This window comes from Rutilus rutilus (assembly GCF_951802725.1).
Source record: "Rutilus rutilus genome assembly, chromosome: 11".
In the NCBI taxonomy this organism is placed as follows: Eukaryota; Metazoa; Chordata; class Actinopteri; order Cypriniformes; family Leuciscidae; genus Rutilus; species Rutilus rutilus.
Genome location: NC_140216.1, coordinates 17,511,789 through 17,526,779, shown reverse-complemented (window position 1 = coordinate 17,526,779; position 14,991 = coordinate 17,511,789). Strand labels below are relative to the sequence as shown.

The 14,991-nt window shown below is 39.9% G+C and overlaps 1 protein-coding gene across 1 annotated transcript in view; it reads left to right on the top strand.

The window, feature by feature from the left end:
* The window catches only part of hivep3a (HIVEP zinc finger 3a), a 64,625-nt gene that overhangs the window by 11,879 nt on the left and 37,755 nt on the right, over positions 1-14,991 (top strand). Inside the window, exon 2 of the mRNA XM_084422706.1 lies at positions 5,792-5,866. The gene's annotated coding sequence lies outside the window, so the exon portion shown is untranslated. The remainder of the gene's footprint in view (positions 1-5,791; positions 5,867-14,991) is intronic.

Genomic DNA, 14,991 nt, shown 5'->3' with positions numbered 1-14,991 from the left:
CATATTCATCTTTCACATTTCACTTCCAAAATATTCGGTCTGTTTAAAAATACAACCTATAATATTTTCGGTCAATTTTACAGGCAATTTTCGGTCCATTTTATTTCGCTTTACAAATTTGCTTCCACAAATTCAGTGGTTCAAATTCGACAGAAAATTCAACACTGCACATCCGGGAACTGCAGTAATAGCAGTAGAGTGCCTTCTCCTCTCCAAAACACAAGATGGCCACCTGATTGAGGATTATGTGGAGGAATTTTTAGAGCTCTCCTACATGGTACCTTGAAATGAGGGCACCTTAAAAACAGTGTTTTTGGAGCGGGTTGGACTATCATCTTGTCAAACAGGTTCCAGCGGTTTCAACAACCACTTGTTCCCTGCAGCGGTACATCAAGGATGTCCTGTGGCTAAGTGGACCAGCGTCCAGTGACTGCTCCAGCCCCTGAGTTCAGCCCAGAGCCCGCTCCTCCAGCCCATGAACCCAATCCAGTTAATAACCTCAGAGCCCCTCCCAAGAAAATAGTCCCCGGTCATAGTGGCCAAGCCTGGCTCCCATGGCAAGGCCACGAAGGCTGATCCTCCCTGGCCTCTTGAACTTTCTGATCCGCCCTGGCCTCCTGAACTGTCGGATCCTCCCTGGCCTCCTGAACTGTCAGATCCACCCTGGCCTCCTGAACTGTCGGATCTTCCCTGGGCTCCTGAACTGTCGGATCCTCCCTGGCCTCCTGAACTGTCTGATCCGCCCTGGCCTCCTGAACTGTTGGATCCTCCCTGGTCCCTCCTGAACTGTCGGATCCGCCTTGGCCTCCTGAACTGTCGGATCCTCACTGGCCTCCTGAACTGTCTGATCCACCCTGGCCTCCTGAACTGTCTGATCCGCCCTGGCCTCCTGAACTGTCGGATCCTCCCTGGTCCCACCTGAACTGTCAGATCCTCCCTGGCCTCCTGAACTGTCGGATCCGCCCTGGCCTCCTGAACTGTCGGATCCACCCTGGCCTCCTGAACTGTCGGATCCGCTTGGCCTCCTGAACTGTCGGATCCTCCCTGGCCTCCTGAACTGTCGGATCCACCCTGGCCTCCTGAACTGTCGGATCCGCTTGGCCTCCTGAACTGTCGGATCCTCCCTGGTCTCCTGAACTGTCGGATCCACCCTGGCCTCCTGAACTGTCGGATCCGCTTGGCCTCCTGAACTGTCTGATCCGCCCCTGGCCTCCTGAACTGTCTGATCCACCCTGGCCTCCTGAACTGTCGGATCCTCCCTGGCCTCCTGAACTGTCGGATCCACCCTGGCCTCCTGAACTGTCGGATCCTCCCTGGCCTCCTGAACTGTCGGATCCTCCCTGGCCTCCTGAACTGTCGGATCCTCCCTGGCCTCCTGAACTGTCACATCCGTCCTGGCCTCCTGAATTGTCGGATCCGCCCTGGCCTAGGGGTGGGCGATATCTCGATATTTAAAATATATCGAGATATTTTTTAAACACGATATGGATTTTGACATATCGTATATATCGATATATTGTTTATATTTAATTCTGATTTCGCCACTTTGCTTGTTTGCCTTCTCTGTGCTATGTGTGCTCGCCCCCGCCTCCTTGCTTTTGTTCCCCCTCCCCTCGCGTGTTGTCTCATTCAACATGGCGGCGCCCGCAACCAGCCCGGACTCCCGGAGGCTACAGAACTCGTCTAAAAAAAAAGGACAACTGGCTCCATTATATGGAGATTAGGGGTGTAACGATACATGTATTCGTATTGAACCGTTCGGTACGAGGCTTTGGGTCCGGTTTTCGGTACGCATTTTTCCTGCCGACTAAAATTTCGTTATTTCAAATGTAGGCGCTCATAATGTAAGAGATGCCGGCGCGACCACAACATTGCCCGACATCAAATGGTAAACGCAATGCAAGCGGAACGAAACTGCTCGTTATTGTGTGGTTGAAGGACCGTTTATCAGTTTGGACCAGTGCAGCGTGAGCCGATCGTGATCATGCGACACTGTTACTACACAGCGCTAATAAGAGATCCAGTAAAGAAAGCATTTTGAATTCGCCACAGAAGTATTAAAGGACAAGTTCGGTATTTTACACTTAAAGCCCTGTTTACAGATCGTTTCTGATGAAATAGAACGGTTAAGATTAAAATTTGGACACATGCTGCTGGCCCGAGAATTTTCGGTTTCTTTCGCTTTCCCCCCCACCTACAGAATGGCTGCATATGTGCACTGGAACAATCCTTCCTAAAACACATTAAACTTTCGTTTACAAAGACGTGAAACTCAAAAAAAATCGCTGCAAAAGATGCTTTCCAACAGGTTTTATCGTAGTTTTTGTCCAACTCCATTGACTTGTTTTGGATGTGCTGTGAGGTACGGTATTACTCCGCCGCCAGAAACTGGACTGGAGTGTCTATTATTCAAGCTCTCAACGGAAGAATGTACGGGTGTGAGGCGTTTGGAAAAATAGGTCCACAGTTTTACAACGAATGGTAAAACACCTGTTGGAAAGCATCTTTTGCAGCGATTTTTGTGTGAGCATATCAGTGAACACCCCTGACCACTCGGTGAGTTTCACGTCTTTGTAAACGAAAGTTTAATGCGTTTTAGGAAGGATTGTTCCAGTGCCCATAGGCAGCCATTCTGTAGGTGGGGGGGAAAGCGAAAGCGAAAGTTCTCGGGACAGCAGCATGTGTCCAAATTTTAATCTTAACCGTTCTATTTCATCAGAAACGATCTGTAAACGGCTTTAAGTGTAAAATACCGAACTTGTCCTTTAACATCGCTGCGAGATCTAGTGAGAAGCATTCACATTTCTCCGTTATTAACGGATCAAACAGCACTGACGTGGAAACCAGGAGAAACATTGTGCCATGAATGAACTATCCAGTGTCCACAGATCAGCAACATTCACCATGGATTTACTGTAGTAACACTAACTGCAACCATGGAAGTTTGGCAGGAATAGTAGGCTATAATGCCTTCAAGTAACATTACGTCGGTTTTATTTTGACATTATGAATACAATTGCCTCAAATGTTAATCTGAACTAAAATAAACCTTTGTTTATAACTAACTTACTGTTACATTTAATTTTCTGTTTTGTTTTATATGCTCCTAAGAAGAGTCAATTATAGCTCCAGAATTGCTCAAAGTAAAACAATATCATACTTTATGATGTTAGTTTTAATTATAAAAAAATTATTATTTAAAAATGTCGCAGAAGCACTTTGTTCCTACATGAACTGCCTACCTCTTTGCACTCCAATAAAAAAGACTTTGTGGTATTTGGCATATTTGTTTTTGTAGTAGTTTTTGGGGAGTTATTTTTCCTGTAAAGATATCGAGATATATATCGTATATCGAGATATAGCAAAATATAGCAAGATATATTTTTTGCTCCATATCGCCCAGCCCTACCCTGGCCCCCTGAACTGTCGCTGCCGCCACTGGAGGCCCCCTGTCCCGCTAGGCCTCACCCTCTTCGGCCTCCAGGGCTACCCCCCTCCCAACCCTGTAAAGTCTTTGTGGCGTGAGGACACGCCTTCCGGGAGGGGGGCGTTCTGTCATGATGTCAGTTTATTTTGATTTCTGTTCTTGTCTGTTCTGTCTTCCTCCGCCCCCTGTCTGTTTGTTTCTATAGTTTCTGATTGATTGTTAGTTCAGTTCAGGTGTGTCTTGTTAATTTGCTCTGTCTGTTTAAACACTGTGTTCTGTCTTGTTCTTTGTCAGTTCTTAACATTGCATTTTGTTGGTTGTTCTGTTCCCGATCTTGTTCTTGTTCCTGATCCTGAGAATTTGTTTGGTATAGATTTGAGTTTATTTGTAAATAAAGACTGCTGCACTTAGATTCTGTTTCTTCTCTGCTGCAACCACCATTGTAACAATTACATCTCGGTTGTTAAGTTTTCTTAACTTATATTATAGCTTGTGCAACACTGTGCTGTAATACTACTGTTATAAAGAAAATGCTTAACATGGCTTATTAGACTAATGCAGTAATAAAAGATCAAACTCAGTATACACGTTGATGTACAATACACAACACTATATACCATATACAACAAGCAGATGAGGCCAGAAAGTGTTTTGCCATATACAATCATTAAATCTCTGTAAAAAAACAAAAAACAAAACCTTTAACTTGGCTTAATGCATGTAGGCTATAAAAAGACCAAACTCGCTATTTTGGTCATGCAAGCTACACTGCACACTTAGCATTTTCTTTATAATGGTTTTCTATGGGAGGATACGCATTGCATTAATATTCTGGGCTTAATCTGCTTAACTGTACATAGTATGTTATACCGAATTTGGTCTTTTATCATCAAAATAAACCACATTAAGAGTTTTTTTTATGTGAAAATGCCTAGTTCGTTATCACAAATTTAGGGACCATCTCTAAAGTTACATACAACATTGGTATACACATTTCTAACTTCAATAACATTTTAGTAGAATGTGCGTCTTGCTTGCATTTTGCTTGCATCAGTGCGTCGAAAGCACACATACTGTACACATTTTGTTTGTGGTTCAATATAATGGACTCAGCGTGCTTACTGTACGACTCCTGTACGTCACTGATCGTCTTTACATTAAAACTACTAGTGATACAGTGGTTTGCTTTATCCAGCAGAGAAACGTAGTTTGCATATCATCTCGCCATCGGTGGGATGTTTTGACGTTCCGTTGAGTGTATTTCACTCAGCACGATCCGTGAGGACTCGCGCTCTTCAGTAACAATGACAAGCTTGTGTTTTAAAGCTAAACAGACACTGGAATGAATAATTAACTGAAAACTGGAAATGTGAGTCACTGTTCTCTCTGCCATCTCTGATGTAATAAGCCTAATTTTCTTTACATTTGCACTGTTTTGGATTGATTGTTTGAAAGAATTCGCTCACTGAATCATTGGGCTGAAAATTTTCCCGGATTTTAGCGGCTTAAAATTATCTGATCGCAAACAGAGAAGTGGAATTGGGTTAAAGGGTTAGAATATAAATTTCTGCCTACCTGTCACGATTTGGTCTCGTCTTGGTCACGTTTCATGTCTTTAGGCTTGTTCGACTTGAACCGGCGCTGCACAGACCGATCGGTTTATGACATCAAAGTACCGCGAGAGCAATTCAAAAGCATAAGGAGCCGTCTACTTTCTATTCGCTCTCGCGGTACTTTGATGTCATTCCCTGATCGGTCTGTGCAGCGCCGGTTCAAGTCGAACAAGCCTTTTGTCATGTTTCATGTCTGTCATGTGATCCCCTGTTCAAAGTCATGTGATCCTGCAATGTGTTCCCTTGTCTGATGTGTCATGTTGTCATTGGTTCATTGTTTCATTGTTTCATTGTTCACAGGTGTCCCTTGTCAGGTCATTAGTCTTGTGTATTTAAGCCTTCATGTTTGCCATGTCTTTTGTCAAGTATTGTTTCCTGTAGTCCACTATTGTGTAAGTCTATGTTCGCCTTTATGTCCACGGTTTTGTGGACCGTGCCGTGCCGTGCCGTGCCGTGCCGTGTTTTATGTTTAATATTTTTTTGTTTAAATAAACTGCACTTGGGTTCTCAATAAGCTTGCCTCCAGTGGATCCGTTACACTAGCAGGGATAAAGGTGTTTGTGGCATTGTAAATTCTCAGTGTGATAAACTCCTGACTTCTAAGATCTACAGCCCAGTTTATAAACCCCCTTTTTTAGAATGGGGTCCCTCACAAAAGGATGATCATATTGGGGGTCTATGGCATCTAAAAATTTAAAACCCCTGGTTTAGACTATATGTGAGTGAGTGATTGTCCCTCTCTGTTTTGCAGGTGACATTGAGCCCAGAGTTTTCTCCTTTGGTGCAAAGAACAGGATTTTCAGACAGACCCACCTTGAGTACACTGGTAAGACAGAGACTCATAGTGTCTGATATTCTAGTCTAATGTGACATGACAGGCAAGGACAGGTTGAATGTTGAGTAATTCTGGGTACATGTATTCTGTCTATAGTTATCTGCTGTACTGTTATCCTTTCTTTGGAGAGAGCTGGTACAGGTCTTATAAAGTATTATTTTTTTTATTAATGTGCAGTGACTACGCTTTCATGTACATTTCAGTTTTTCAAATATACTGTTGTTTTTGAAAAATGACTAATAAATTTGTCCGTTGCACCACATCTCATAGGTGAGCACACATTTTTAAAAACACGTCTTGAATCCCTTCTTCACTAAAGATACAGTTGCTTGGCATCTTGCATTTTTAAAGGCTCCTTATGCCTGTCACTTTTAAGTTAAAAAAGACATTGTCAGATAAGACAGAAACTAAAGCACTTCTCAAAGAAAAAGTGCTGTTTAAAGGTGATTTTCAATGATTTACACCACAGAGTTTACAGTAGAGCTTAAATCGGGCCTAACAAATCAAGCCCGACCCTAGCCGAGCACGCTGTGTCCGAGCCCGGCCCGACCCGACACGTTCACTGTAATTATGAGCCCGAGCCCGATTTAAACCCGACCATTTTTAATATGTGGGCCGTTATAACCAGGGGCGGCGCCAGAATTTTTTTTAAGCAGGTGCTGCTGTGCTAGATCATTTAGGCTACAGGGGGGAGCTGCGCAGTTATATATATTATATAAATACTATTAATAAATGAGCAAAAATTGGCCACTCAATATTCAATATTCAATTATTTTAATTATCACAATTAAAGTTTTAATTTTATTAAATTGAACAAGCACAACATTCAGCATTCAATCAAATATTCTTAAAGATTAATTATTATTAATAATGTTACTTCAACATATTGTTATTTCAACATAATATGTGTGTGAGCAACAAGCAAGATGTACATTTGTAAATTCGGTGACAGCGTGTGTTACGAGTTTCAAATGGTGTAAGTGACCGCGGCGCGCCGGCGACTCCATGTCATGATTATATTGTCTGCTATATTGCTTTTTATGTATTAAATCCAGGCAATTGGTTGATGAAAAATGTATTAAAATTAAGATACAATTTATACTAAATGAAATTCACTTTAAAGAAAAGCTTTCTTCAAAACAAAACTTAAACTTGAAACTATGTGCTTACTTAATGGCTAAAACACATAGGCTACTACAGACTCTTTTTTTGTACAAATTGCAGCACATTCATTTAATTCTGAATTTTGCACATGTAAGTTGAAAGGCATTTGTTTGTGCATAGTAAAACATATCTGTAACATTTATCAAGTTCATAATTGTGCGTGCATTCATTAATTATTATCTTAATGAATAGGCCTAATGCGACAAGGAAGAAGCATGTAAACTGCGTTGTTTGTTTATTCAGAAATAGTTGAATGGATCGGGAAAGTAACAAAAGAGGATATTGAGGCCTGAGGCTGACTACTATAATAATTTCTGTCATGGCAAGACTGCTTCATGTGTCTGTTCATCGTCGAAGTCCCCGTTTTTTTGCTGTCATAGGCAAGCAGCGTGCCGCATTTAATGCACGAGACAAAGCCAACACATATGTTGTCACTCCCCACGACTAGTTTAAAATGTTTCCATACCTCCGATTTTCCTCCAAACTTGCTCAAAGTTAATTCTCCTGTTTAATTTTTTTTCTTTGCTTCTTCAAGCTCCATGCTCTACTTAGAATAGCAACTTAGAATAGCCTACAGCACGCACAGCAGGTGTGATGCGTCACGCGTGTGAGACTGCGAGTGGACGAGACGCTGCGCATGACACGTGACGTGCTTTATCAAGGGCCCGACCCGACCCGAGGTCTCTCTGTCCGGGCTCGGGCTCGGGCAGAGAATTTAAGCTCTAGTTTACAGTTTTATTTTTGCTGTTGTTGTGTGAATGGTATTTTTGTGAATGGGCCAATGCTTGTGTATACACAGTGCATATGGTGCATTTACCGGAATCTGGAAATTATAGGCGATTTACCTATTTTAATGTCTGAAAGCAGCTATTGTAGCTGTAAAGTAATGGGAAAAAGAAAGGGGATCCAGGACAGATCCCTGAGGTACCCCATGTCCCCTTTCCACAAACAATGTGCTGCTGCTGGTGTGGTTATCTCAGTGACAGTGCCTCAGGATAGTGCCTGCCCAACAAGGCTATGGATCTGCAGAGCCAGTTGTTCAGTGCAGGCTTAGTCCCAGATCAACCCTTAAGGAATTGAGATCCTGGGGTTGAATCTGCGTCCAGACTATAAAACCTGCCGACCATCCTGCTACAGCACAAACATTTTGTAAGGATGCACCCCTAATGAGTCCTAGTGGAGTGCGCCCTAACCCCTAGAGGTGAAGCCATTCCGTGCACCTCATAGGAGAGGGAGATCGTATCAGTGATCTAATGCGAGATACGTTCCCTCTATTGTGGCTCCTAAAGCAGACCTGAAGCTGAGAGGATTTACGCCACTGGCCTGAGCTGTGGACATAGTTCCTCAGAGCACAGACCGGACATAAAAGGTGAGAACCACTGGCTGACCAGCCATAGAAGGAACTTTTGATATATAGCCGGTCTGGGAAAGTTCAAATGTATTCTTAAAATTAAGAGTAAACAATGTGTCATGTTTGTTAATGGGAAGCTTGTTTAGTAACATATTTGTGTCATGTCATCATTCAGAGAGGTTTGTAGTTTCCCCAGTCCAGTACCAGCATAAGCACCAGCACAATTTGAGTGAAAATGGTAAATATTTACTCAGGATGCAAATTTAGTCCTAACGCTATCCCTATACCTACTCCTACCAATAACTTATCCCTAAAATCAGAGAGAAATGATAGATGAATAACACTGATGTAGAAACAACTAATCCTGCTTGTAAGCCTAAACTTGACATAAACTGTAAGCCTCCCTCAAACCGGATTGGTTGATTGGAATGTTGTTCCAGGATCAACAAAGATGATCCAGGAACATGTTGTACTTGGTGTTGTACCAATGAACATGTTGTACTACATGTTGTACCAATAAGGTTTGAGGGAAGTTTACAGTTTATGTCAAGATTCCTTGGTGAAATCATGTTCACCTAGTTAAAAAAAAAAAAAAAAAAAAAAAAAAAGACTAAAAGTGAAAAAGGAGAAGACATTAAACCAATGTCAGAACTTTTTTGTTGTGATATTTACTTTTTCTGATGATATTAGGGGGCATTTTTACCTTCATGAGGTCATATTTTTTCTAACCATATGAAAATGGGATAGCACGTGAAAGTGTGTTGTCCATTTACATTACTTAATTTTAAACTTTTCCTATTCATTACAATTCTCAATATGAAAAATTGTAGCTCTTCCCTATTCAAATCAACATCAAAATCAAAATGTATGCAAAGTATTCAGAGATACAAAAATAATTTACAAACAGCTAGACAAGCACCAAAACACCCTGAAGCAGCATTGAAGCTCATTCTAGTCTAAACTGGTCTTTTCAGCACTGATGTGTTTCAAGTTTGCCCTTTCTCACCCAGCAGCCTATTACCTTTAGTACAGCACAAAGTACTGCACACTGAGCTTCAGATTCCTTCAAACTGTATGAATGGAAAGAAACAGAAAACTTTGGTGATGTCAGAGCTCCTGATCCTATTTCAGCTGGAGCAGAGGACATTCTCCAGAGCCACTCTAACTGGACCCCCTTTTTTCCACCTGTGGCCATTCTTTTCCATTTTTCCATTCTTTCCATTCTTTCCATCCTGTCCCTTACGTAAAATAAGTTTATTCAAGTGTTCTATTAGTATACTTCTTTTAAACAAAAAAAAAAGAAATTAAACTATAAGAAAGTATACTTTCAGTCTACATTTTATATATTTCTCAGAAATATACTTAAAATTACACTTAAGTGTACTTGACTTATACTGAGAGAAAAGTCATCAAGTATATTTGGCCTGTACTTGTACTCAATCTTTTGATCGAGACTTAAGTATAATTAAGTATTGAAAGTATACTTGGCTTGTAGTTGTGTTAACTCTTTTGATCGAGTAGCCTATTAAATATACTTTTTTTACATCGTTTTTCATATACAGTCTTATGAAACTTACATTGTTTGAAAATATTGATTAGAATATTGATATAAAACAGATATGTTTCTAATTCTGCGTATCTGAATTTTTGTGTAGGCTAGTCCACTGAAAGTGTACATAGGAATTTACTTTAATTCTACTTTACTCTTTCCCCACCATTGACTGAATTTTCCAGCCATCCATGTTTTCACTGTTATACGGTAGGGGGCGCTATGACACATCTTCTAGTACAGAATCTCCGTATCCGTATTCGTATAAAAAAATATATCTACATTTGAACATAGTAGTATACTGCAAGTGCAAAAATAATATATAAATAGCATAATGTTATGTTCACTTAAAGAAAACTTACAAGTATACTTGCAGTATAAACTATACTAAACTAGTAGTTTACTGAGAGTACACTTCAGTGTGTACTTTCATAAACTAAAAAATGTACTACTTGTATTAAAATAGTAAACTACTAGTATACTTATAAGTTCACTTGTAGTACAGATGCATTACAAATGAGAAACCTATAGTTGTGTGCTTAAAGTTTACGGCTGTTACACTTGTAGTACACTTAAACGTATTCTTCATATACTAAAAGTGGTCCCGAGCAGTATTGAAATAGTACACTTACAAGTTTACACATTGATATTTGTATACTTACAACATAAAGTATACTTGAACATTACTTACGTGTACTTGTAAACTTGTAAACTTATGTGTACTTACGTGTAAAATGAACTTGAAGTATACTTCTTTTTCGTAGGGGGTGCTGAAAGCTGAATGGGAAAGTGTGCTTGAAGTGTGTCCCCTCAATCTCTCCACACTAGAAAAAGAAAACACAAAGCAAAATAACTAGAAATGTCCAGTTCTGTCCGGAATGAATGAGGGAATCCTTAAAATGCTTCTAATAATGTGTCAACAGACACTAGATATGCATTATACAAAATTACCTTTCAGTTAGTGCTGTTGAAGATTGCGTGGGAAATACAGCTTCTACTATAATTTTATCAAATATGATTCGTTTTGTTTATATTTGCGGTTAGTCAAAGTCTTTTTGCTAATCCATTTCAATTTGGAATTGAAATTCCAATTCCCCCCCACCCCTCCCTGAAAGTATATGACACATTTTGGCATTGATAAGTGGTATCTGTGCCTCCTCACTCATAGAAAATCTTTACTGTCAATTCACCGTACATGAAGCATAATCTCAACTCCCCTTTGCCTCACGGTTACTGTGCTAGACTACGGCAGCTCATTCATACATTCAGCCTCTCTCTCTCCCTGGCTCTCTCGCTATGACTCACTCGCTCTCAGCCTCGCAGCCTTCACTCAAAGCCTGACTGCTCACACATATTAGCAAGGCTGAAGAGGAGACCTGCAGCTTCCAGGTAAAAAAACAAAACAATGATGATTACTAGTCTAATCTGCTTGATTACCAGATTTCACACACATCCACTTCTGCAGAGCTCACATTTACAGGATCTTGATGCTGCTTATCTTAAAGGGCTCTAAGCTATCTGTATAGTTCGTATTATGTGTTATACTGAATTGTGAGAGTCATATGTCTGGTTGTACAGTATGTACCAACTGACGTTGAGTTTGGGAGGCTGTGTGCTGCCTGTAGTGTGCTGTGCGTGTGTGTGTGTTTCAAATGGCTGCCAGTACAGAAGGCTAGCAAAGAGAGAATGAATGGACTGACTGTACTGTGTATGTGTCCTCCTCTACGCTGCTGCTGTATGAATGAGACTCGGGGCGGATGGATGCCGGGGTTGGCCCAGGGCTTTTTCACTGGTGGGAGGGGAAATTTAAATCCCGGGAGATGGACGTGAACTACAGTCTAGATGAAGTCATTCGGATTGGGCTGATTGTTTGCTAATGATAAGCGTCAGGTGTACAGAAAAAAACTTGGAAGAATAAATGCATAGGAAAGCCAAGAGATTGCTTATCTGGAATGCCTGACACAGGTGTTTAGTGCATCAACAGATTCAGATTGACTGCCGAGCATATATGCTTTGTGTAGTTTATCTATGTCTGCATGAGTTATGTTTATGTAATATGAAGTTATAAAGAGAGATTTCATTATTAGCATGCAGTAACTGCAAACAGAACAAATGTTGCTCTGATATCTCAGAATTTCTCCAGTATTGTTAAAATATGCTTTTTATCTGTCTTGGTCCTTTTAACTTATAATGACAATGTTTGTGAGCATTTTTAAAGCTTTATTTATCACGTTATAGAGCCACAATAGTGCAATGACTTTGCTAATCCTGGGCTGATCATTTGTATTTAATTTAAAATGAAAGAAATCCTATTATTATTATTATTGCACTCATCTTTTGAAATTGAATTGGAAATTTGTTTTATTTGATTATTTAAAGGACACAGTGAAAAGTTGTTTTTCCTTGTCCATCACCTCCTGTCTTGAGATATGGGGATTTTTGGAGGGAAGGGGGGCACCTTGGCTTGTCAGGCGCTCACTCTGTAGTCAGGGAGGATGCTGGGAGATAAATTTAGCCCTCCAGCTTTGCTTCCATCTGCCATTGCATGGTTTAGGGCCGTTGCTATAGGAACCACCATGGGTGCCCATTAGTGAGCGAAAGGGAATTTTGGCGAGGTTTCTTAAACGTATTTAAACAACATATTTTAAATTTGGTTAAGTACAGTGTAAAGCTTCTGTTTTGTGTGGCTGGGGTTTTAACAGAGTGGACGAAGCTTTATTCCCAGTTTCTAACCATCTGAGCCTGGCAGGGTTATGCTGTGGTTTGGTAAGACTCATCACTGACCTTGTTATAAAATATATTAAAATGCTCACAGGTGCCCAGTGACCATACACAGGGCAGCTGTATGATTCTCTTTGTCACATACAGTATTGAATGTTTTCATGTTCTCATGGTTTCAGTACAAACATTGCCCATAGTTCTTCCCTTTTGCTGGCACAATCCCTTTTAGTATACATTTCATCTGCGGTCTAGGAGAACATCATGCTTTTGACTTGATTACCTGCAGAGATGAACTCCCCAAAAGAGTTTCAAGTTAAATTCTAATTAGGGCTGAACGATTTTGGAAAATAATCTAATATATAATCTCAAATATAATTTTGTTTACCAATATTGCGATTGTGATTTAATATGCGATTATTTTTTAAGCTCTTTATCGTCTGTATTATTCAAAAAAGACAAGCAAATCATTGTATAGTAGGGATGGAAATCTTTAGGCACCTCATGATCCAATTCCTAAACCGATTCTTGATCTACTTTTCTTATTAATCTTATTAATAAAACTTTAAATCTTTTTTTTTTTTTTTTTTTTTTTTTTTGCGTATGTAATTATAAGTACTTTTAGAAATAATTACACATTAAAAAATTTAATTAAAACAATGTTAAGAATTTTAAATAGGCTATATAAACTATATAGCTTCAAAACAAAAGCTAGTAAATAACAATGAGGAACAAAATAATAATAATAATAATTAGGCTACAAGCAATAAACAAAGTGTGCTTTCAGTAGGCTATTTAAGAGTAGGCTACTGAACGTTTTCCATTCAAGAGCTGTGAGTGATTTTTCTTTATCAGTTTAGATCCGATAAGCTGCATTCACACTAATCCACAGATCTCTTTTGAAATATAAGATGGTTTGTCCTGTCTGTTTAATCCCTTAAGATATAACTGACTGTGTTTACATTCATTTAATAATTGAAATTGAAATTGAAAGCAGCCTACTGTCAGTGAGTTTCATATTTTTAATATATAAGCCCACTGCATTCCAAAAGACATAAATTATGCCTTTGTAGAGCATAATTTCACGAGCTTCATTATATTACTCGCGCATTACAAGAGTAACATAGAGCAAAGCGTGAGTTTCTCAGAGCACATATCCTGTGCAATTAAGCTTGCGAATGTCATCGTAATTCGTTTCAACCTTTCCGAACTTTATGAATGATTATTTTACGGAAGGTTCGAGTGGTGTGTGCGTGAGGAATTGGAAGCAAGCAGAATACGGGTGTTTCTAAAGCACACGCAGCGTCATCACGCATCTGCGTTTAAAAACTAAGCTCAGAATCAATTCTGAAATTCTCTGAATCGATCCAGAATCGTTGGAGAGATAATCTGTAACACAATATCACATAAATTAAACATAAACTGTTCTTTCCTGTAAGCCAGGCCTATATGCGTAGCGTGCCAAGTTGATGCTTCCTCTGTGGACTCTCGCGTGTCTCGTGATCAGAGTATAATCGCAGCCTTTGCGGTTACAAAATTGCGTTTCGTCATATCGCAATATTATCGCAAATGCAATTAATCGTTCAGCCCTAATTCTCTTAATCAAGAACATATTTGGAAAAACAGCTCAGAGAAGACAGATCAGTCTCTCTTGTAGAAGCAATATGTGTAGTTTTAATACAGAATTGTGTAACAGTTATAGAACTGTATTTGAGATAAAATGAGTCATTATGATGTGCCACTGCAGTCTGTGATTCAAGGTCGCCAGTGTTTTTGAGTGGGAGGACAGAACAGGTGGTTCTAGAGAGATGAATGCTTACTTGACTCACATCCAAGTCCAGACAACCACCATGTTTTACGCCTCCTACACTATCCGTCCGACCTACATATACTCATCAAACCTAAAAAGCATGAGCCACAGAATGACATGTGAATACAACCCTGGCAGTTTTATCTGGCTTTGTTTAAATTTTCAGATTGTTGAATTTATTTTATTTTATTTGAAGTCTTCAAATCACAGTGCCCTTTTGTTAAAACAAAGTTTTATTTAGTATGTCAATGCTATCAATTAATTTTCCATGACTCAATTATTTTGAGTAACTGAATATAATTGTCACCTGTCAGATTCTCTACTTTCCACAATACAGCATTCTTAAATCATACACTCATCACTTGTGCTGGAATGTATAATTGGCAGGGATTTTGATATGTACCAGCAGGATCCCCTGTGATTCCACACCTAACCGCCCCCTAAAGCAAAGCGTGGGTGCCAATACCAGCTGGTCAGTGAGTGGGATGCCTAATTCCTTATTGTGTTCTAGTGAAAGTAGTGTC